The sequence below is a fragment of the Pleurodeles waltl genome, chromosome 8, assembly GCF_031143425.1.
Source record: "Pleurodeles waltl isolate 20211129_DDA chromosome 8, aPleWal1.hap1.20221129, whole genome shotgun sequence".
In the NCBI taxonomy this organism is placed as follows: Eukaryota; Metazoa; Chordata; class Amphibia; order Caudata; family Salamandridae; genus Pleurodeles; species Pleurodeles waltl.
In genome coordinates this window covers 399453298-399475556 of record NC_090447.1, presented here as the reverse complement: position 1 = coordinate 399475556, position 22259 = coordinate 399453298, and the positions used below count along the sequence as shown (strand labels likewise).

General features: G+C 45.1%; 1 protein-coding gene across 2 annotated transcripts in view; it reads left to right on the top strand.

Annotated features, from left to right (window-relative positions):
- The window catches only part of TMEM131 (transmembrane protein 131), an 892454-nt gene that overhangs the window by 590839 nt on the left and 279356 nt on the right, over nt 1-22259 (top strand). The gene's annotated exons all lie outside the window — the stretch shown is intronic.

Sequence of the window (22259 nt, the reverse complement as noted above, 5' to 3'; positions counted from 1 at the left end):
GCAAGCAGACTGTATACCTTCACTTATATTGTGTTTCTAGCCATTTATTAAAGTCCATCACAAAAATGTCCTCCTTTACTTCTGTTATGTCAGTTATTTCTTCACTTTGTGGCAGACTGTCAGGACGGCTTAGTACCCTTTGTTGCCATATGTTTCTCCTCCTTTCGACCGACAAAGGATGGCATGTATGTTTCTTATTTTATTAGACCACGGGCCTGATTTCGAAGTCGGGGGAGGGAATTCTCCGTCACAAACGTGACGGATATCCCGTCCGCCATATTACGATCCCCGTTGGATAGAATGGAGTCTACAGTGGATGGGATATCCGTCATGTTTGTGACAGAGTATTCCTCTCTGCTGACTTCAAAATCAGGCCCTTAGCATTTGATGGATCCAGCAACCAAGTCAACAAGCATTTTGATGAGAAAGAAACCTTGGCTAGCAACTGGCCATGTAACTAGTTTCTAGCAACAGTATTCCCATCTCAGTCATACTGTGTACATAGTGAGCTTCCAACAGGTGCATTAGTTACTAAAAGTATAATTCTTCCAATGCACATGGGACGTCCTGGAGATGGGAATCAGCCATTACGCACGGGTACTTAATGAAATGGAAAAATTGTCTCTCTGCTGATGTCACAGTAAATGGTCTTTTTTTCTGCATATGTTATAGTTTTTTGTGTTTTTATTTGCTTCCTCGTGCAGGTAAAACAGACAACTTCCGGCCTGCATCTTTCTCATCTCAAAATGTATTCCCAGATGCACAATAAAAGAGAAAAAAGTACTAAAGAAATACACTTAAAATTAATTTCTCATGTATCTCTTTTGGCTTTTCAGTATTAAGTTTTTTAACCCAGTACAGTTTCCATTGTAGCAAATACTTGTTTCCATACCATTTAATGGTGAAACATTTCAGATGTACATCTTGTTGCTGCCTATATATTCCTACAGAAGACACAAAAATTGCATCAGAAACAGGCCACGAGTTGGTTCTGGTTTTAGATGGGGATACCTGCTGTTTTTAAAGCAAATTTGATTTAGAAGAGATTCAAGAAGGGTGTATGCACTCAATCCTGGACTTGTAGGTTGTAAGCAAACGATTTTTCAAGTCCAGGTTCAGAATGGTGATTGTGGCTCCTGCTATTTAATCATTGAGGATTCATATGTCACTTGTGTCCCTGGACCGACAGGATTCCTGTGTTAACCTCCTCACTTTCCAGTCGGACGTATTTGCAAAATATGTTTGTGACAACTCTGTTAAATCTTTGTTTACCAGTGTCTGAGCATCTAATTATCAAGGGAGAGCCTCTCCCTTGGTTGCCACCCATCTTTGTGTGACCAGAAGAGGAGGTTTAGGTAAATGGTTATTGTCCCTGTTTTTGCAACAATGCTTGGGCAGAAGCTCTTTGAGCAAGTTGATTGGAGTAAAAAAAAAAAAATATATATATATATATATATATATATATATATATATATATATGTTCGATGGCATGTGTAGCTGCAGATACACATGCTGTGCACATCCCGCCATCTGGTGTTGTGCTCGGAGTGTTACAAGTTGTTTTTCTTCGAAGAAGTCTTTTCGAGTCACGAGACCGAGGGACTCCTCCGATTACGACTCCATTGCGCATGGGCGTCTACTCCATCTTAGATTGTTTTTTTCCCGCCATCGGGTTCGGACGTGTTCCTTTTCGCTCCGTGTTTCGGGTCGCAAAGTTAGTTAGAATCTCGGAAAAAACGTCGGTATTGTTTGCGTTCGGTATTGGGTTAGTTACAACAGATCGACACCGAATTTGGAAGAGCTCCGGTGGCCCTTCGGGGTTTTCTTTTCGATCCCCCGTCGGGGCCTGGTCGGCCCGGCCACGTGTGACTTCAAGGCTGATGGAACGGCCCCCATTCCGCTTCTGTCCAAAATGCCATAACAAGTATCCGTATACGGATCAGCATCTGGTCTGTAACTTGTGCTTGTCTCCAGAGCACAAGGAAGATACTTGTGAAGCCTGTCGAGCGTTTCGGTCGAGGAAGACATTAAGAGACCGAAGAGCCAGAAGACTGCAGATAGCGTCGACGCCGACAGGACAAGAGCGTTTCGAGGAGGAAGAGGAAGCTTTCTCTATCCACGAGTCGGACTCGGAAGAGCTCGAGGCCGAAGAAATACCGAAAACCGTGAGTAAGACTTCGAAACATAAGACTCACGAGAAGTCAACAAAAGCCCAGGGGACGCCACCGCCAACAGGCCATGGCTTAACCCAAAAAATAGGTGACCGATCCAAGGCACCGAAAAAGGGCACGCTTGTGTCGAAGTCATCCGACTCCGGTCGAGATACCGCCACACAGCAATCTCGGACCCAAGACATCGGCTCAGAGAAATTTCGGCACCGGGACAGCGGCACCGAACAAGTTCGGCACCGAGACACCACCATGCCGAAAATTAAAAAGGTTTCTTCGGAGCCTAAAAAGATGTCCGAAAAAGTTTCAGTTCCGAAACATCCAGCCTCGAATCCGAAAACAGGTTCCTATACAGAGGAACAAGGATTGTCCTCCCAAATGCAAAAGCATAGATTCGGAGAGGAACTTGAAGCAGTAGAGCCAGACTATACTCAAAGAAGGCTCCACATTCAAGAAGACACAGGGAAGATAACCACTCTTCCACCAATTAAAATAAAAAGAAGACTTGCCTTTCAAGAAAAGGTCAAGCAGCCACAGGCAAAGGTAGCAAGGAAAACAACTCCACCACTGTCTCCACCACCATCAGTGCACACATCACCGGTAGCAACTCCTCCGCTGATGCACTCCCCGACTCATACTACGAGTCAAGATGATCCCGATGCATGGGACCTTTACGATGCTCCAGTATCGGACAACAGCCCAGACTCGTACCCTGCCAGACCGTCCCCACCTGAGGATAGTACATCTTACACACAGGTGGTCGCAAGGGCAGCTGCTTTCCATAACATCACCTTGCATTCCGAACCAATTGAGGATGACTTTTTGTTTAACACGCTATCCTCCACTCATAGCCAATACCAAAGCCTACCTATGCTCCCAGGAATGCTAAAACATTCAAAACAAATCTTTCAGGATCCTGTTAAAGGCCGAGCCATAACTCCAAGGGTGGAGAAAAAGTACAAGCCACCGCCAACAGATCCAGTTTATATTGCAACGCAGTTAACACCAGACTCAGTAGTCAGTCAGTCAGTCAAAGTACTTTATTTCGATAAATAAATATCATAAAAAGGCATAAAAACAGAACAATCAAGAATTACAAGCAATCAACAATTCATATTATCTACAATGTTTAAGAGGAGGGTCAATAAAGTAAAACATCCTAGAAACATCATTTAACGTGAATCATTAATATTCTCCCAAATTCGCAGAAATTACATTTCCTATAAGAAGTTAATTAATCACTCAATTCATTACAATAAAATAATCGGATTGATGGCGAACTTCTTTTTCTTAACCCTAACAGCTCCCACTAAAAAACTAGCAACATGCAACATAATCCTAGGGGTCTGCAATAACTGTAAGAACAAGAGGGCAGGTTTAACCAGACTCAGTAGTTGTCGGGGCAGCTCGTAAGAGAGCTAACTCTCATACCTCGGGGGACGCACCAAGGAGAGTCGCAAATTTGATGCTGCGGGCAAAAAGGTTGCAGCACAAGCAGCAAACCAATGGCGCATTGCCAATTCGCAAGCACTTTAGGCAAGATACGATAGAGCTCACTGGGATGAGATGCAACATTTCATAGAACACTTACCCAAGGAGTTCCAGAAAAGAGCACAACAAGTGGTGGAAGAAGGACAAAGTATCTCTAATAATCAGATACGGTCTTCAATGGATGCAGCAGATACAGCTGCAAGGACAGTAAATACTGCAATAACAATAAGATGGCACGCATTGCTGCGCACGTCAGGGTTCAAGCCGGAAATTCAACAAGCTGTGCTAAATATGCCATTTAATGAACAGCAGTTGTTTGGACCGGAAGTCGACACTGCTATTGATAAACTCAAGAAAGACACTGATACAGCAAAAGCCATGGGCGCACTCTACTCCCCGCAGAGCAGAGGCACATTTTGCAAAACACCTTTTAGGGGGGGGTTTCGAGGGCAACCTACAGAAACCACAACATCACAAACAAGGCCCACTTACCAAAGCCAATATCAGCGGGGAGGTTTTCGGGGGCAATATAGAGGTGGACAATTCCACAAAAATAGAGGAAATTTCCAAAGCCCCAAAACTCCTCAAAATAAGCAGTGACTTATAAGTCACACATCCCCATCACATAACACCTGTGGGGGGGAGACTAAGCCAATTTTACAAACATTGGGAGGAGATAACAACAGATACTTGGGTACTAGCAATTATCCAGCATGGTTATTGCATAGAATTTCTCAAATTCCCTCCAACAGTCTCACCGAAAACACACAGTATGTCAAAATAACATATAGATCTTCTAGGATTAGAAGTTCAAGCATTGCTCCAAAAAGAAGCAATAGAATTAGTACCAAAACAAGAATTAAACACAGGAGTTTACTCACTGTACTTTCTAATACCCAAAAAAGACAAGAGTCTAAGACCTATACTAGATCTCAGAACATTAAATACATACATCAAATCAGACCACTTTCACGTGGTTACATTACAAGAAGTAATCCCACTGCTCAAACAACAAGACTACATGACAACACTGGATCTAAAGGATGCATATTTCCATATACCAATACATCCTTCACACAGAAAGTACCTAAGGTTTGTATTCCAAGGGATACATTACCAATTCAAAGTGTTGCCATTCGGAATAACAACTGCGCCAAGAGTTTTTACAAAATGTCTGGCAGTAGTAGCTGCACATATCAGAAGGCAGCAAATACATGTGTTTCCGTACCTAGACGATTGGTTAATCATAACCAACACGCAAATACAGTGTTCACAACACACAAAATATGTCATAGAAACCCTACACAAACTAGGTTTCTCAATCAACTACCCAAAGTCACACCTTCTGCCGTGTCAAACACAGCAATACCTAGGAGCAACAATCAACACAGTAAAAGGGATTGCCACTCCAAGTCCACAAAGAGTCCAAACATTTCACAATGTAATTCAAGCCATGTATCCAAAACAAAAGATACAGGTCAAAATGGTAATGAAACTGCTAGGCATGATGTCTTCATGCATAGCCATTGTCCCAAATGCAAGGCTGCACATGCGGCCCTTACAACAGTGCCTAGCATCACAATGGTCACAAGCACAGGGTCAACTTCTAGATCTGGTGTTGATAGACCGCCAAACATACATCTCGCTTCAATGGTGGAACAGTATAAATTTAAACCAAGGGCGGCCTTTTCAAGACCCAGTGCCACAATACGTGATAACGACAGATGCATCCATGACACAGTGGGGAGCACACCTCAATCAGCACAGCATCCAAGGACAATGGAACATACAGCAAAGACAGTTTCATATAAATCACTTAGAACTGTTAGCGGTATTCCTAGCGCTAAAAGCATTTCAACCCATAATAACCCACAAATACATTCTTGTCAAAACAGACAACATGACAACAATGTATTACCTAAACAAACAGGGAGGGACACACTCGACACAGTTGTGTCTCCTGACACAAAAAATATGGCATTGGGCAATTCACAACCACATTCGCCTAATAGCACAATTTATTCCAGGGATTCAGAATCAGTTAGCAGACAATCTCTCTCGGGATCACCAACAGATCCACGAATGGGAAATTCACCCCCAGATACTGAACACTTACTTCCGAATTTGGGGAACACCACAAATAGATCTATTTGCAACAAAGGAAAACTCAAAATGCCAAAACTTCGCATCCAGGTACCCACAACATCAGTCTCAGGGCAATGCGCTATGGATAAACTGGTCAGGGATATTTGCGTACGCTTTTCCCCCTCTCCCACTCCTTCCATATCTAGTAAACGAGTTGAGTCAAAACAAACTCATACTAATAGCACCAACATGGGCAAGACAACCTTGGTACACAACACTACTAGACCTTTCAGTAGTACCTCATGTCAAACTACCAAACAGATCAGATCTGTTAACACAACACAAACAACAGATCAGACATCCAAATCCAGCATTGCTGAATCTAGCAATTTGGCTCCTGAAATCCTAGAATTCGGGCACTTAGACCTAACACAGGAATGTATGGAGGTCATAAGACAAGCTAGGAAGCCTACCACTAGACACTGCTATGCAAATAAGTGGAAAAGATTTGTTTATTACTGCCATAATAATCAAATTCAACCCTTACACGCATCTGCAAAAGATATAGTAGGATACTTACTACATTTGCAAAAGTAAAAACTAGCTTTCTCTTCCATTAAAATACATCTTACTGCAATTTCAGCTTACCTGCAAATTACGCACTCAACTTCGTTTTTTAGGATACCAGTCATAAAAGCATTTATGGAAGGCCTAAAGAGAATTATACCACCAAGAACACCAGTTCCTTCATGGAACCTCAACATTGTCTTAACACGACTCATGGGTCCACCTTTTGAGCCCATGCACTCTTGTGAAATGCAATACTTAACGTGGAAAGTTGCATTTTTAATTGCCATCACATCTCTAAGAAGAGTGAGTGAAATTCAAGCATTTACCATTCAAGAACCATTTATTCAAATACAGAAAAATAAAGTCGTTCTACGGACAAATCCTAAATTTTTACCAAAAGTAGTCTCACCGTTCCACTTGAGTCAAACGGTAGAATTACCAGTGTTCTTCCCACAGCCAGATTCTGTAGCTGAAAGAGCACTACATACATTAGACATCAAAAGAGCACTAATGTACTACATTGACAGAACAAAACTAATTCGAAAGACAAAACAACTATTTATTGCCTTTCAAAAACCTCATACAGGAAATCCAATTTCAAAACAAGGCATTGCTAGATGGATAGTTAAGTGCATTCAAACCTGCTATCTTAAAGCTAAAAGAGAGCTGCCTATTACACCAAAGGCACACTCAACCAGAAAGAAAGGTGCTACCATGGCCTTTCTAGGAAATATTCCAATGAACGAAATATGTAAGGCAGCAACATGGTCTACGCCTCATACATTTACCAAGCACTACTGTGTAGATGTGTTAACTGCACAACAGGCAACAGTAGGTCAAGCTGTACTAAGAACATTATTTCAAACTACTTCAACTCCTACAGGCTGAGCTACCGCTTTTGGGGAGGTAACTGCTTACTAGTCTATGCACAGCATGTGTATCTGCAGCTACACATGCCATCGAACGGAAAATGTCACTGACCCAGTGTACATCTGTTCGTGGCATTAGTCGCTGCAGATTCACATGCGCCCACCCACCTCCCCGGGAGCCTGTAGCCGTTTAGAAGTAGATCTTGAACATTTGTAAATATACTACTTTAAAATTCATTATATACATACGTATTCACTCCATTGCATGGGCACTATTACTAGCATACACAACTCCTACCTCACCCTCTGCGGGGAAAACAATCTAAGATGGAGTCGACGCCCATGCGCAATGGAGTCGAAATGGGAGGAGTCCCTCGGTCTCGTGACTCGAAAAGACTTCTTCGAAGAAAAACAACTTGTAACACTCCGAGCCCAACACCAGATGGTGGGATGTGCACAGCATGTGAATCTGCAGCGTCTAATGCCACGAACAGATGTACACTTGGTAAGTGACATTTTCCATATATATATATATATATATATATATATATATATATATATATGTGTGTGTGTGTGTGTGTATGTATATATGTATATATATATGTGTGTGTGTATATATATATGTCTATATATGTGTGTGTTTATATATATATATATATATTTATATATCTTTATTGGTTTGTCTGGAGTGGTTAAGCAAGTACAATTCATGTATGGTGTTAAACATATACATTAGTAATACAAACTAATATTCACTTTTGGTGACGTAAAACAGGTATGGCATGCGTTACAAACATGATTCATTACTGCGGTCTGATTAGTCTAATCTTGTGGTCAGAGTTGGTTGTGCCATGTTGTTTTTCTTAAGTTATTGCTAAACCAATATTAACTGACTTATAGAACAAATTAAACTGGTACGTGATCCTGCATCCACGTAATGCATCTGTTCAGGAGTGAACGTCGGTTTGATGCATGGGTGGAAGGAGGGAGTCCGTATAGAACGGCACTGGTGTTGGTCCCGTTTCTGGAGGCTAGTACTGTGAAAGCGATACAGTCGGACTGCTTTGCGTTGGTTTCTGTGGTGTTGCCGTGAACAGGGGAGAAGGGTGGCTCTACAGATTTGCTAGTACTTGGTGTTCGTAGTCAGTGGATGTTTATAAGTAAGGGCTTGCAACAGACTCTTTTAGGATTCCCCCATGTTGGATTGTATTTTCACTTTTTCCAGGTAGCCCTGCCATTCTGAGGCCGCAAACCGTGGCAGTTAATATTGCATGTTGATCACTCTGCTAGAGACCCTGTGCGCAAATCCAATATCCACAGGGTAACGGGTGGGGCTGTAGCAGATTGCCAGCACATTACCAACCTGTGCTTTGCTAGAACTAATGCTAAGTCTATGAGTTTGTTGTTATGTTTACATTCTGCAGTACGCTCTTTTTGGCTTCTGTTTAGGCTGTAAATATTGACCCAGCAGAAGTCCAAGGCATTCATGATGACATAATCACGCTGGCAATGCACGTAAGCGCCTATTCAGAGCAGTGGTCTATCATTGAATGTGTGTGATGCCCTGGCGACTAGGAGCCCAGCTAATAATTCTACCTATGTCTGAAGCTGAAATTGTGTTTCTTGTTGGTGCCTGAAACACTTTGTTGATCTAGATTGGATTGGAGTCCCACTTCTTCTGATTTTGAAATTTCCTTGGTTAAGACATCCCTCAAGGCATTCTTTTCTTTTAGATTGGTGTTGTGTGTGAATCCTTAATTGTTTCTGAAAGTGTTTCCCGAGTATCCATTTTTTGACAATGATGGTTGCAGTTGTGGTTCTAGCTCCTCGCCTTTGACTCAGAATGAGAGTTTCCTCCATTTGAACCATTATGGAAACCTCTGATTTCATGTGGGACAGACCAAAGACACTGATGTAATAGTTTTTCTTAAGTTTCATATGTGGAAAAGAGACAGTTTTCAAGCAGTTTCATGTTGGATAGTTACCAGCATAAGACTTTGCAGTAAGAGGAAATGGCAAGCCCAGTTCTCCTGCAATAGCCCCACTTTTTGTTGGGAGGAAATGATGACACTTGCTGAAGGAAGGGAAGCAACATATGCCATGATTAGAGTTGTCAACCATCTCTTGTTTTTGCTACCAACTACTAAGGCTTCTGATTATTTTTTCTCAAATACTATTTGCAGGAAATGGATGTTTGAATCAAGGCCAGTTTTGTACTAAATTTGCTACAGCAATTTTTGCTTCTTGCCTTTGTTTTTCCTGTTTGTGGACTCACCCACTTCTTTTCGGGTTAGATACTTAGACAGTCTTCGAGAAGATGCAGAAGTTGTCAGAAGAAATATTGATTACAAGAATGTCACCTTCAATAACAGTTGTTATAATGCATAATCTGGCTCCTTGGGATATTTCAGATGTTGGTTAGTCTAGGTGAAGATGTAGTTTAGAGAGAACAATCACTACCAAACTAAAGTATAGGGTGTTTCTTTACTGAAATGGTGGATGACCCCGCCGATCTGGGTAGCATTAACCACTAATAACTTCTGAAAGTACACAGTAGATGGGCATGCCATTTCACATCTGATTCCTGACAGTGCTTTACAAACTCTTCAATGAGACATATTTTAATTGTCTACCTGACCTTTAGTGGTTGTTAGTTGACAATGGTCTCAAAGGTAAAGTCAAAGTACTCTCTCCATGCATCCCTTTAGAAGCAAGAGGGTATAAGGAAAAAAATATACCTCAAGATAGCTTCAAAAGTTATTCATGCCTTTGTAAATTGTTGTGCCTAATTGGTCAGTTGAATACATTTGGCTTGCAGTGAAATTACTGCAACAGTTTATTCCATATTTTCTGACACGGAAAGAAGAAAGGAAAGCACGGCAGAAAAGAGAAAAAGTGGCAATAGAGGTACATTTTTCAGTCCTTATGCCCTTCCAGTTATTTAGCGCCATTCTTTCGGAGCCAATGCCATATTGTTTCGACCTGGCACTTTGCTTCACAACGGCACACTGATGACTTAGATGATGCCACTCCAGTCGCCGCCACTGAAGTGTTCACCGCTGCCTCCTCCAGCTCCTGAAAAAGTGCCAGTGGCACCGCAACTCGACGTCTAGCTCCGAGTATACTCTTGAAGAGAGGCCTAGGCACTCCTATAAGAAGAGGTATATAGGGCACGCCTCCATGAGCTGGCCATGGAGTTTCCCCACTGGTCCACCAACAACATTGATTCTCTCTCTCTCTCTTCATACAGTGATGTTAAAGGCTGCTGAAGTGTTAGATCTCCAGCTACCGACCTCCGAGGCAAAAACACATGTCCTCACTTGAAGCCCTCCTTTCTACAGCCTTGTGTAATCCAACTTACCCCTTTCAACAAGGCCCTGTTGGAACCAGGTCTAGCAGCATGGGAGAAACCATCCTCATAACCAGCAGTAAATCACCTAGTGGCTCCATCGCTATCCTTTGGCCCTTGGGTATCTGGCCAGCTTGTCTGCCCAGCCTTCACCTAAGAGCCTGGTTGTCGAAGCTTACTACTTGGGGATGCAGCCGGATGGTGCTTTCACTATGATCCCTTCTGACTGGGAGTCAAAGCTCATGAGGCTTCAGGGAAGACCATTTTCTCAGCTCGGAGCATGGCCTTTAAATGCAAACGGTCTATTAGCTTGCTACAGCCATGCCTTGCTGGATGTGGCCCAAGTGATTCTTCCTCATACTTCTCTGATAGGAATGTCCTCCTTTAGGAAGGTATTGCGAATGGCAAAAATGCCTCCTAGCACATCCTAAAATCTGGACTGTACACAGTGGATTCACTTGCCTGGGTGATGGGAATCTCCGTTTTTGTGCAACACCATGCCTGGCTCAGGACATGGAATTTCTGCTGGTATGTTTAAGGTAATCGAATGGATCTTCCACTCAATGGCACCCGGCTGTTAACGGACAGCGCCAACTCCCCTTAGAGAGAGTTGAGGCCTACAAAGCCAGAATGAAATCCTTAGACCTTCAGCCCTGCCTTTAAAGGATTTCAGGCCTTTTCGTCACTTTCGAGGCTTTGGAAAAGAGGTTTCTCCATCACTTCACACAAGTATCCCACAGCACTCCAGCAACACTGGAATTCCCTTGTCAAGCAATAAAGAAGCTGTGGTGGGGGAAAAGGCAGCTGATCCACCCTGCAGCTTTCCTCCTCTTTCTCCTCCAACTTCCCTCTTGAACGCTCGGAGGCAAGCAGGCCTAGTTCTTTGCTTCTGAACATCCACACACACAACCTGTTGGAGAAAGGGTGTCATGATTTCTTTCAGCCTGAAAGGTTATCACTTTGGACCAGTTGGTCATACAAATTGTGGGAAAGGGCTACACACTACCCTTTCTTCTGAGTCCGCCCAACCCTCATCTTCATGTACATCTGGCCATTCTTCAGCAGGAGGGGGCAGCTCTCCTTCTTGAAGGAGCAGTGGAGTTAGTGCCAGAGAAAGAAAAGAACCACAGTTTTTACATGTTCATGCATCGTTGGGGATGATGGCTTCTAGCATTGCCATAGTTCCCCGTGCATGCGTCCCCTTCAGCAGTGCCTATTTCTCCAGTGGTCTCAGTCACGTTGTCACCTGGAAGATCTAGTGTTGTTAGACTGCCAAATTCACCATTTACTGCAATTGTGGAACACCAACAACCTGTTGAAGTGGTGGCCTTTTCTAGACCCTTTTCCTCACATCATACCAACCACAGACGAGTCATGGACGGGTTGGAGTGCTCAACTCCAAGACCTTGATTTTTCAAGGTCTTTGGGATGCCAAACACCTGTCCCTGCACATCAACTACTTGAAACTTCAGGCGGTATTCCTAGCACTAAAAGCTGTCCTTCCTCACCTGTTTCACATTGTCCTAGTCCGGATGGACAATATGACACCCATGTATTACTTACAAAAACAGAGAGAGGCATGGTCTTCACAACTGTCACACTTTTCTCAGACCATGTGGAAGTGGACTCTTCACCACAACATTCATCTGTTGGCGGGGGCGTGGCCTGGCAAGATGGCCGAGAAGACATACTCAGGTCGAGCTCCGATGCTGCTGACGAAATCCTGCAAAATCCTTCCTGGACTGGTGGGTCTCCATGGTCCAAGTGGAAGTGGACTCTTCACCACAACATTCATCTGTTGGCGGGGGCGTGGCCTGGCAAGATGGCCGAGAAGACATACTCAGGCCGAGCTCCGATCTTGCTGACGAAATCCTGCAAAATCCTTCCTGGACTGGTGGGTCTCCATGGTCCAAGGGCCGTCGCTGTGAGACCTGTGAACGAGGGAACTGATCCTTGGTGCGGAGCAACCAACCGTAGCAAAGATGGACGCTTCCCGGCCTGTGATGCATGGAGGGGCCCTACGGCAGTGAGGAGACCCTCAGAAGAGGACCTGGTGACAAAGGTGGGCTAGGAGTGAGCCTGCTTGGGCCCAACCAGGCTTGTGGATACCTTGGGGCCTCCCCTGGTGCAAAGGTGAGGCAGGTAGTGGACCCTGGTGGCCTGTTTTGCCAGGAGACTTTGGATTAGATAGCCAGCCTCACACTACAGAACCCCACAAACACTACTCACACTATAAAGGGACTTCCAGGAACGCTACAACAACTTTTCAATTCAGACCCTTATCAGAGTCCATTACCTTTTGGAGATGATAATGAGCATCATTTCCCCCCACACTATAATTTGTACTTGGGCTTACATGAAGTCAGTTCTCGTACACTGGGCTGTGTCCTCTCCCTGGGCCATCAACAGAATAGAGTGCCTCCTTATGTGTGATAATGAGATGAGCAGAGGAGGTATTGGATCTACAGCTGCCAACTATGAAAGTCAAAGTATTAGTATATGTTTTACAACTTGGACAGACTTCCTCTGAGCCCTTACTTTCATTTATTGAAACCCTACCTTAATGAGCACTTGGTCTAAGCCCTGTTCCTGCCAGCCAGTGTGTTGCTCGGCGCCAGCTGACCCTGACTTGCTGGCATAGCCCCTTACAAAGGTCCCTTGCGTAGAGTGCCACTGGAACAAAGACTGAAAAGACCTAGTTAGGCCAAAACTGGTCTTTGGTTGCTTGTGTTCCTGTTCACAGAGGACCAGGCTTGGCAGTAAGGGCTGCACTGCTCTTAGAGCAGGACCAAGGCTGATTTACTTAGGGCTAATTTAATCTGAGGTGGCATAGTGGGCAAAATGTTTGGGTTGGAATACTACCCCAAGAGGCTACCGGTGGTTAGACTATTTGCAAACATCCTGCCATCACTTTGTGTGTTTGATAAGTTGCGTATGGTATGCCAGACATGGGTCCCTTATTCAGAGTGCCACTGGAACCAAGCTGCACCCAACTGAAGAGCCCAAACTAGGCTAAAATTGGTCTTGAATTGCTTGTGATCTAGTTCCCACTGAACCTGGCTTGGCAGGTTAGGGTGCATTCCTCTTATTGGAGCTGAGCTAATTTGCATTTGGCTGGGTCCAATATTAGGTGGCCTGGGCGAACAAAAACCCCCAAAACATTGGTTTGGAATGCTAACCCATGTGACTACAGTGGTTAGACTATTTGCAAGCATTCCTTCCATCCCTTTTTTGGGATAGCACCCTCACATCAGAAAGTTTGGTGTTTCAGGTTTCCATCAGCAGAGTGAATCCCATTTCATTCCCTACAACTCCCCCAGAGCAGAGTCAAAACAAATAGAAACATTTGGGAAACATATGTTTTCCTCAGTCAGCCTAGCCCTCTGCTCATTCAGTGCTATCTGCTCTCTGGGGAAATAGACTTGTGATTTATGGGCGATGTGTAACAAGATCCTGCTGGCAGTCCGCATAGAGGTTTAGGCTAACCTGGCTCAAACCAACTAGGATGGTCAGTATGCAGCTAAATAAATCATACATTAGGGACTAGACACATCAAATTGATTGGGCAGGACAATGGGCACTAGAGTGGCGCTTTGGAGTCATAATTCATTGAGATTCATGGGCTCCTATGGAGATGTGCAGGCCTATTTGATGGATATGCCATTCAGCAGTTCTTTCCTGTTTGGCGAGACAGCAGATTCAGTGTTGAAACACTTCAAGAATAGCCAATCCATAACACATTCTTTAGGCCTTACTTCTGCTGTGAAACAGTGCCCAGAACAGTTTTGTCTGCCTGTTGAGGCAACTCCAGAGGGTAGGCATACCACCAAGACTCACCAGCTCCGCAACAAGCACCCATGACCTTTCTGGTTCAGGGATCAAGCAGATCATGTCCATGCCTCCGCCAACATCAGAACGCCTTTCAGAGGTGCTCTTGTCCATTTTGCTCCAAAATGTGCAGGCTTTTTTGGCTTAGGCAGCCATAAAGACAGTCCCGGCCCCAGAAGTAAACACTACCTGTTACTCCAGCTACTTCCTTGTGCAAAGAAGGAAGGAGACTTTTGTATTATCTTAGACCTTCACCTTCTCAACTCCTTATTGTGGAAGGACACATTCAAGATGCTGGCCCAGATTCTGTCTGCCCTGGACACAGGCGACTGGTTGGTGGCTTTGGGCCTGCAGGGCGCCTTCTTTCAGGTACACATCCTGCAGTCCCACAGATGCTACTTGTGACTCAAAGTGGTCCAGTAGGATTTTCAATTTCCTGTGCTCCCCTTCGGCCTCACCAGTGTTCGGATGTTCACTTTTGATAGTGGTAATGGCAGCCTACCTTTGGCTATTGAAGGTGGTCTTGACACAGTCAGTAATAGTCCATCTCCAGATGACGGTGCACCTGCTGAAATCATTGGGGTTCACTGCCAACATGCTGAAGCCACATCTGGCTCATTCGCAGAAGTTCCCTTTGATTAAAACATATATACATATGGTGCAGTTTCAGGCCTTCCATCCGCCCCAGCAGGTCCAGGACTTTCAGGCTATGATCCTAATGTTTCAGCATTGGTCATGGGTGTCAGTGAGAGTGGTTGTGAGACTTCTGGGCCTCTTCGCATTCTGCATGTTGTTCATTCACTATGCAAGGTGGCATATGCAGGGTCTGCAATGGCACCTTGAATCTCAGTTGACCCAATATCAGGGAAGCCTGTTGGATTTCATCCAGGTATCAGAGGAGACTGCAAAAAACCTTCAGTGGTACCTCAATTTGACTGTTGGCAGACCCCTTTGTCTGCCCCACTGCTAAGATGATGAACTCATGAGAGGAAGTTGAAGATCAGAGGACTCTGGTCTCTGACAGAGACCTGTCTCTGCATCAGTTTGATGGAGTTGCAGGCAGTTTATCGGGCACTGAAAGCCTTCCTAACATCCATCCATCCAAGGGATGCTGTTTCAGTCTTTGTGAGTATCTCCTGTCTCAGCAGCAGGGCAGTATCCTACACCTGAGCCTGTGTAATCTGCACCATGTCTGTGTTCAGTCTTCCTCACAAAGTTGAGGATTTTATCCTTGTGGTCGGTCGTCTCTCCACAAAGGCTGTTTACTCTTGACATAAGGATAAGTTTGTACCCTGGTGTCGCACGTACCATACGGAACCATTACTGACAAAACTGTTGCATTTCTTGTTTAATCTCTGGCCCAGCAAGGACTTACATTAGCCAGTGTTAAAGGTTATTTGTTTGCCTTTTTACATACATACCATCCGTACTTGTTCAGATCATCTGTAGTGATAACATATCTAAAACCTTTAACATTTAACCCGCCCCCCCACAAACTCTTTGTGATGTCACTGTGGGATCTCAGTTTGGTCCTCACTTTCTTCATGTACAGTCCATTCAAATCAATGCAGAGCTGTCCACTGTTTCCTGACCCAGAAGATCATGTTCCTGGTAGCTGTAGCACCTCGTTGTTTGATTGAACTCCAAGGGTCAGATGTACAAAGCATTATTGCGATGGGCCACTTGTGACTAGGAAAAAAGCTTTTTTCAGTGTACAAAAGACAAACGTTTTCCAGTTTACATTAGGCAAAATGCAGTTCAATAACTTATTACCGAATTGCATTTTGGTTTTGGGATTCCGTATTTGTAAGGGCATCCCTTCCAAGTAACGGATGGACATGGTACATATTCCTGTTTTGCAACTGAATTCCGGTTGCTAAACAGTAATACTTTACCACCAGTTTCAAAGTGATGGTAACCCATTCCCCCCTAAGGGCCCACTTCTCCTTTGAGAATGTAAATAATATTTTTTAAGAGCAGGCAGTGGTTCCACGACTAGTGATTACTCTTCAAAAATGAAACTGCAAAGTTTCATATTTTTTTCCCTTTTAAACGCATCCTGTTTTCTTTCGAAGAAAACAGGCCGTATTAAAAAAAAAAAAAAAAAAAAAGCATTCACTGACAGTGCTCTACTGCCCCCAGCAGGCCACCATCCTTGTGATGGCTGCAATTCCTAATGCGTTGCAAATTAAGGCCTACCTCATTAATATGCATGAGGTAGGTCTATTAGCGAACCACTAGGAATTGCTAATGAAACTCAAAGGAGTTTCGTACATTAGGAATACTGATTTCCTAATCGCCATTGAGGGAGAATCACAATTAGGAAATCGGTATTCCTAAAGTTATAGTCCTAATTTTAGTACATCTGGCCCCAAGTTCTCCCAGTGCATTTGCCTTATACCACTTTTTTCCAGAAAAAAGTGGTGTTGCAAACCAAGATGGCTTTTTTGCTAAAATTGATGCCTGCTTTTCACATAGGGCAATTCATCTCTATCCCAGCATTATTTGCTCCAGCTCACCCTTTTGGAGGTGGAGCAGAGACTTCATTGGTTGGACCCCAGAAGCGCTTTGAGGTTCTACAGCGATTGCACCAGACTATCAATCGTATGATCAGTTAATTGCCGGTTGTCTGGGTCACACAAAGGCAATGTAGTGCAGAAAAGTATTCTGTTAAGGTGGACGGTCATCTGCATTTAAGTCCACTATGCAATAGCCAAGAAGCAGCCACCAGAATCGCTAAACTCCCATTCCGGCAGAGCCAAGGCTGCTACCACTGCAGTAGCACATGGAGTCCCTGTCCTTGGCATGTCAGGCTTCAACAGGGGCATCCGTACATATAGTTACAAGGCACTACTGCCTTTAAAGCAAAGTCAGACGAGAAGATCATATCTGATAGAGACTTCTAGTTGCAGATTCCTTACCTTAGCATTTCCTCCAGGCTTCAGACAGGTTTTGGAGATTTTTCTTCGAGCATTACCCTCGCGCACCATCAGGTGGTGTCGGCCAACTTTACATGTGTCGTTGGCATCGTAGTCGTCATAATGACGTCGCGGTCGTATATAGGCATCACACCAGCTCGCTGACATCAGTTCTTTTCTTTCCACGCCAACTTAAGCTCAGATCCGGAGAAGAGCTACCCTCTGCTGTTTTTTAACTGACTTTCCAACTTTTTTGTTGAAGTTTTTGACTACTTAGTGCTTCGAGATGTCTTCCTGAAAGACCCTATTCAGGCCGTGTTACTCTGTCACCACATGATGTTGGTGACGGATCCGCACCTCGTGTGCTTATGGTGCCTGGAGTGCGACCATGACCCAAAGTCGTGCTCCTAGTACCGGGACTTGAACCCAAAGACTTTGAGGAAGCAGTCCCTAAAGTTTATGGTGGCCCAGCACTTGGCTCTGTGTCGCACGAGTCTCGTTCAAGAGCAAAGTCTTCACGAGTCGTCCTCGTCCCACTACAAATCATCGGGACATTTGGGTCACAAGAAGAAAAAGTTGAAGAACAGCAAGCGTTCTTCGATTTCACCCTGCCGCTCGAACAGTGCAATGCAGGAGGAACGTTGACGTTATAGGCCTCCGTCCTCAGAGCCTTGTTCTGGGTTGGCTCTGTGCCTCCCCAAGTTTCCAGGAGCTGGAGCCATCCCTGCCCAACTGAGAGAATTTTTCTAAGCCAGGCACGTAATTTTTGGGCAAACAGACCCTTCTGTGATGCGTTGGGGCCCAGTAGGTTCAGAGGGGGCCCCCTCTAGTTCTGCACCAGTGGCTTTTTCCTCGGCTCCGGAGGGGGCCCTGGCATCCGTTACTGGCGCTGGTTGTGCCATCACGACCTATCCTGGCGCCGGTAAAGACATCAACGCTTCTGATGATGGTCAGGTCCACGATCAACGTCGATCCCATACTCATTCCCGCCAGAATGACGTGGCTCCACACCGCTTCCATCTTCGACAGGAACTGTGCTTCCCAGATTGGATCCTGACCCTTATGCCTATGGTTGCGGTACCGTGAGCATATGGAGGGGGTGGCTGGACCCTTTAGAATTCTTCTGGAAGATCCAGAAATGGGCTGGCTCGGGTATTGGGTGAAGCCAGTGGTCTTGACACCTCCCCTGATGCTGGCATGCTCTCTCCCTCTGCTGGCGCTATGGAGGAGGGAGCCTCACATTCAATTGTGTTGAGAAGAGCAGCCGAGGTCCTGAATGGTTGAGGATGTCCGGCTTTTCGGAGGATGTCCAGCAATCATTTATGAACATGCCCTTCAATAGCAGTCTTCTCTTCGGATAAAAAGCGGACTCTGCACTCTAGCTCTTTAAGGAGTGCCGAGCTACGGCTCGGCCCCATGGCCTTACAGCTGCTCTTCAGCCCCCATAGTCCACTTTTCCCCCCTTTTGTGGCTACAGAAGGGGCACCCAACCGCAACCATTTTCCTCCAGCCACCATGAAGCACATGCTGCCCAGCCTCTGCTCCGATGCAGGATCCAATGTGCCTGTGGATCAGGTAGCTAGCGGTCAGTCCAGTCTCCCACTCCCAGCCCCCACCCAGTGCAGCCTCCAAACCTTCATATTCCGTCACCCCATCCCAGACCAGTTGGAGGCAGGATTCGGTGGGTTTTGCAGATTGTTAGAAGGGGCTACTCCCTTCCCTTCGAGGCTGCCCCTCTGGCAATGCCACAATCCTACGATCGAATGACGGAATGACGGAAGATCACTTGGCACTCCTCCGCAAGGAAATTACTGCTCTCTTGGTCAGGGGAGCCACAGAGAGGGTCCCTGTGCCAGAAGTAGGTCATGGTTGTTATTCCCCAGAAGGACAAGGGCCTCCACCCTATCCTGGTCCTCCAGTTCCTTAAACTTTCCTCAGAAAGGAGAAGTTCAAAATGCTCACTGTGGCTCACGTCTTATCTGCCCTGGATCCTGGAGACTGGATGGTAGCATTGGATTTGCAAGACGCTTACTTTCACATTCCTGTCCTGCTTGCCTACATAAGTTACTTGCGGTTCATGTTTTCAGTTTACTGTGCTCCCCTTTGGCCTTAGCAGCGCCCCTCAGGTGTTCATGAAAGTGATGGCGGTGGTCACAGCTCATGTGCGGAGGCTAAGGTTTTCAGTCTTCCCCTACCTCTACCACTGGCTCTTGAAGGTGGGCTCGCCCCAGGTTTTCTCCTCCCACCTCCAGACTACGGCGAACCTCCTGCATTGGCTGGGCTTTACTATAAATGTGCTGAAGTCACAAATGACTGCCTCTCAGACGCTCCCTTTCATTGGGGCTGTTCTGGACACAGTGCAGTTTCGGGCCTATCCTTCTGAGCAGTGAGTCCAGGATATTCAAGCTATGATACTGATATTTAAGCCTCTATCCTGGATTTCGGTGAGAACGATGAGGCTGCTGGGCCTCATGGCATCCTACAGGCTCTGCAGTGGGATCTGAAGTTCCAGTGGCCGCAGCATCAGGGGAATCTCTCCGAGATGGTCCAGATCTCGGAGGGAACTGCTCAAGATCTGCAGTGGTGACTTTTGAACCATGATTCGGTCAGAGGTAGATCCCTCTCCTTTCCCCAACCAGATCTGACAGTAGTGACGTGTATCACTCCTGATATGAGGTGGCCACATGCGGGAGGTGGAGATAAGAGGCGTCTGGTCTCTGGCGGAGTCCAGGATCTCCATCAGTCTTCTGGAGCTCAGGGCAATCAGGCTTACATTGAAAGCATCCCTTCTCTCTCAAGGAGAAAGTGGTGTAGGTGTTCAGACAACACCACTGCCTTGTGGTATTGCAACAAGCGGGGTGCAGTGGGGTTGTGGACCCTTTGTGAGGAGGCTCTGCACCTCTCAGCGTGGCTGGAATGTCAGGGCCGAAATGACGACGACTAGTCATGCTCCCATTCCACCAGCAAGGGTGCACCGAAGATCCGAACCATGCGTTCACGGCACAGTGGAGTTGGTGGGAGCGGCTCCATTGCTCTGCGTAGCTGGAAGGAAACGACCACTGCGAATCAGAAGAAATAACAGTAGTAGTCCACCAACCAAAGCCAAAATAATTGGAAAGCCACCAAACATGCTTGAAAAGAGCGAGTGGATGGCTGACAGGATGACTCTGAAGACAGTCTGGAAGATGGACACGAAACCAGACCTGACAGCCTTAAAGAAATTAACAATCCCAGTGGTGCTTGAAGCATTGAATATTCTGGATACCAGTTCTCCAAAGTGCTTGGGGAAGTTGGTATTTAATAGGGATTGTATCTCGGCTGATGATCTCGCAATCTGGAGAGCATACGTCTCTTCTGCGGATGTCAAGGCGACCTGTTTTTGAAACAATAGTGCCTTTAGCCTGCTCAGCTTGTCATAGTTCACATTAATAGTATCTATGTGAAGCCACATGTCAGATACTTTTATATCTCGTGTGGAGTGGAACAAAACATGTCCACAACACATAACGACCTTCGAGACCGAGATTGCGTAGGCAGTTCCTGGTCGCATGCCGTAGCAACTTTGATCGTTCAGTACCACATAACTTCCATTGGAAAGTACATGAAATACCGGGCGAATCAAAGGGACGGGAGTACCCTTCAGCAAACGGGCAAAATTCGCAACCCCCTCATTGCAAAGACCGTGAAGGGACACCTGCTTGCATATCATGGAATGACTAACAGCAGTCTCACATTCGCTTCCGCTAAGAAAGACCTCTGTTTCGCCGTTCAGACATTTGTAATCAAAGGGCAACTCCCACTCTTCCTTAATATAGCTATCTCCTAGTTGCTCGTACCTTCCCACTGCAAGATGTTTCAGGCAGCTTGAGAAACGAAAGGTCGAAATGGGTAAATTAATAATGCCATGTAAGAGCCAGATAGTTGAAGGACTCTCTGCTACCGTGAAGGGCAACTTATCTAACTTTTCTACGTGAAGCATGGTGAAACTAGCCTCCCTTTTAACCATTGTCTTTTGTTCTTTGGAGAAATTAAAAGCAGTGAAAAATTCACTCCTGTTAATATACTTCCATGGAATGCAGCCATTTTTCAGTGTCTGCAAAGTCCAACCCATCTGCATACTGGAGCAGAGCTGCGTTTGCCCTTGATATAACCGGGACAAGTCTGTCTGAGTGATATCAGTAGCAGACAATACTATATTTGATAGTGAATACATTTTGTTGGACAGAGTATTCATGCCGTTGTCGACAACCGCTAAAGCCTTTTCTAAATTTTCCTTATCCAATTGCCTTAAACACGCAGCAGCCTCAATCTGTGAAAGTTTCCATATTTCATTGTACATAGCATATAAAAACCTTTTCGAGCACTTTTTTGCTAGGACCCAGCAGAAAATCCTGCAAGTCTACATCTTCAGAAAGAGTGTTCAGGTGTTTAACTGCGGCTAAAGTGTTGGTCTGTACCCATTGCTGGCACAGCTTACCCACACTGTATGTTGTAACTATAGTCGTATGTTGACCTGATACAAAGCGAGGATCTGGCCTGTTAATTGAAAAAAACCCTGAAGAGTTAAAAAAAAAAAAAACGCGCTTGGCACTCATTAGTGTCAGTGGGCCATATTAACCACCCACCAGGACTGGAAAGTGAAGAATTATAGCTACCAGCCTTAACCATTGCATCTAGCCTTTCCTCTGTGATGTTGAGGAAGTATTGTCAATCTTTAAACCTTGCCAGAGTGGGGATACTGGGCGTATTCAAGTCTTTAATTTTTGCTAATCCCAGACAGGATGTCTACTGAATATTGTCATTTAAGAAAATAATTTGCACAGGAATCAGGCATGCTCAAAATAAAGCCTCCCTACCCTGTATCTGACAATCTTGTGTTCCCCATACACTTTTCAACTCAGTAGTGCTCTTCCAGTATTCGTAACCTTCAACTGCGAGCCGGGAAACAAAAGGATCTGAATGAATCATTTTTGTGTCAGTT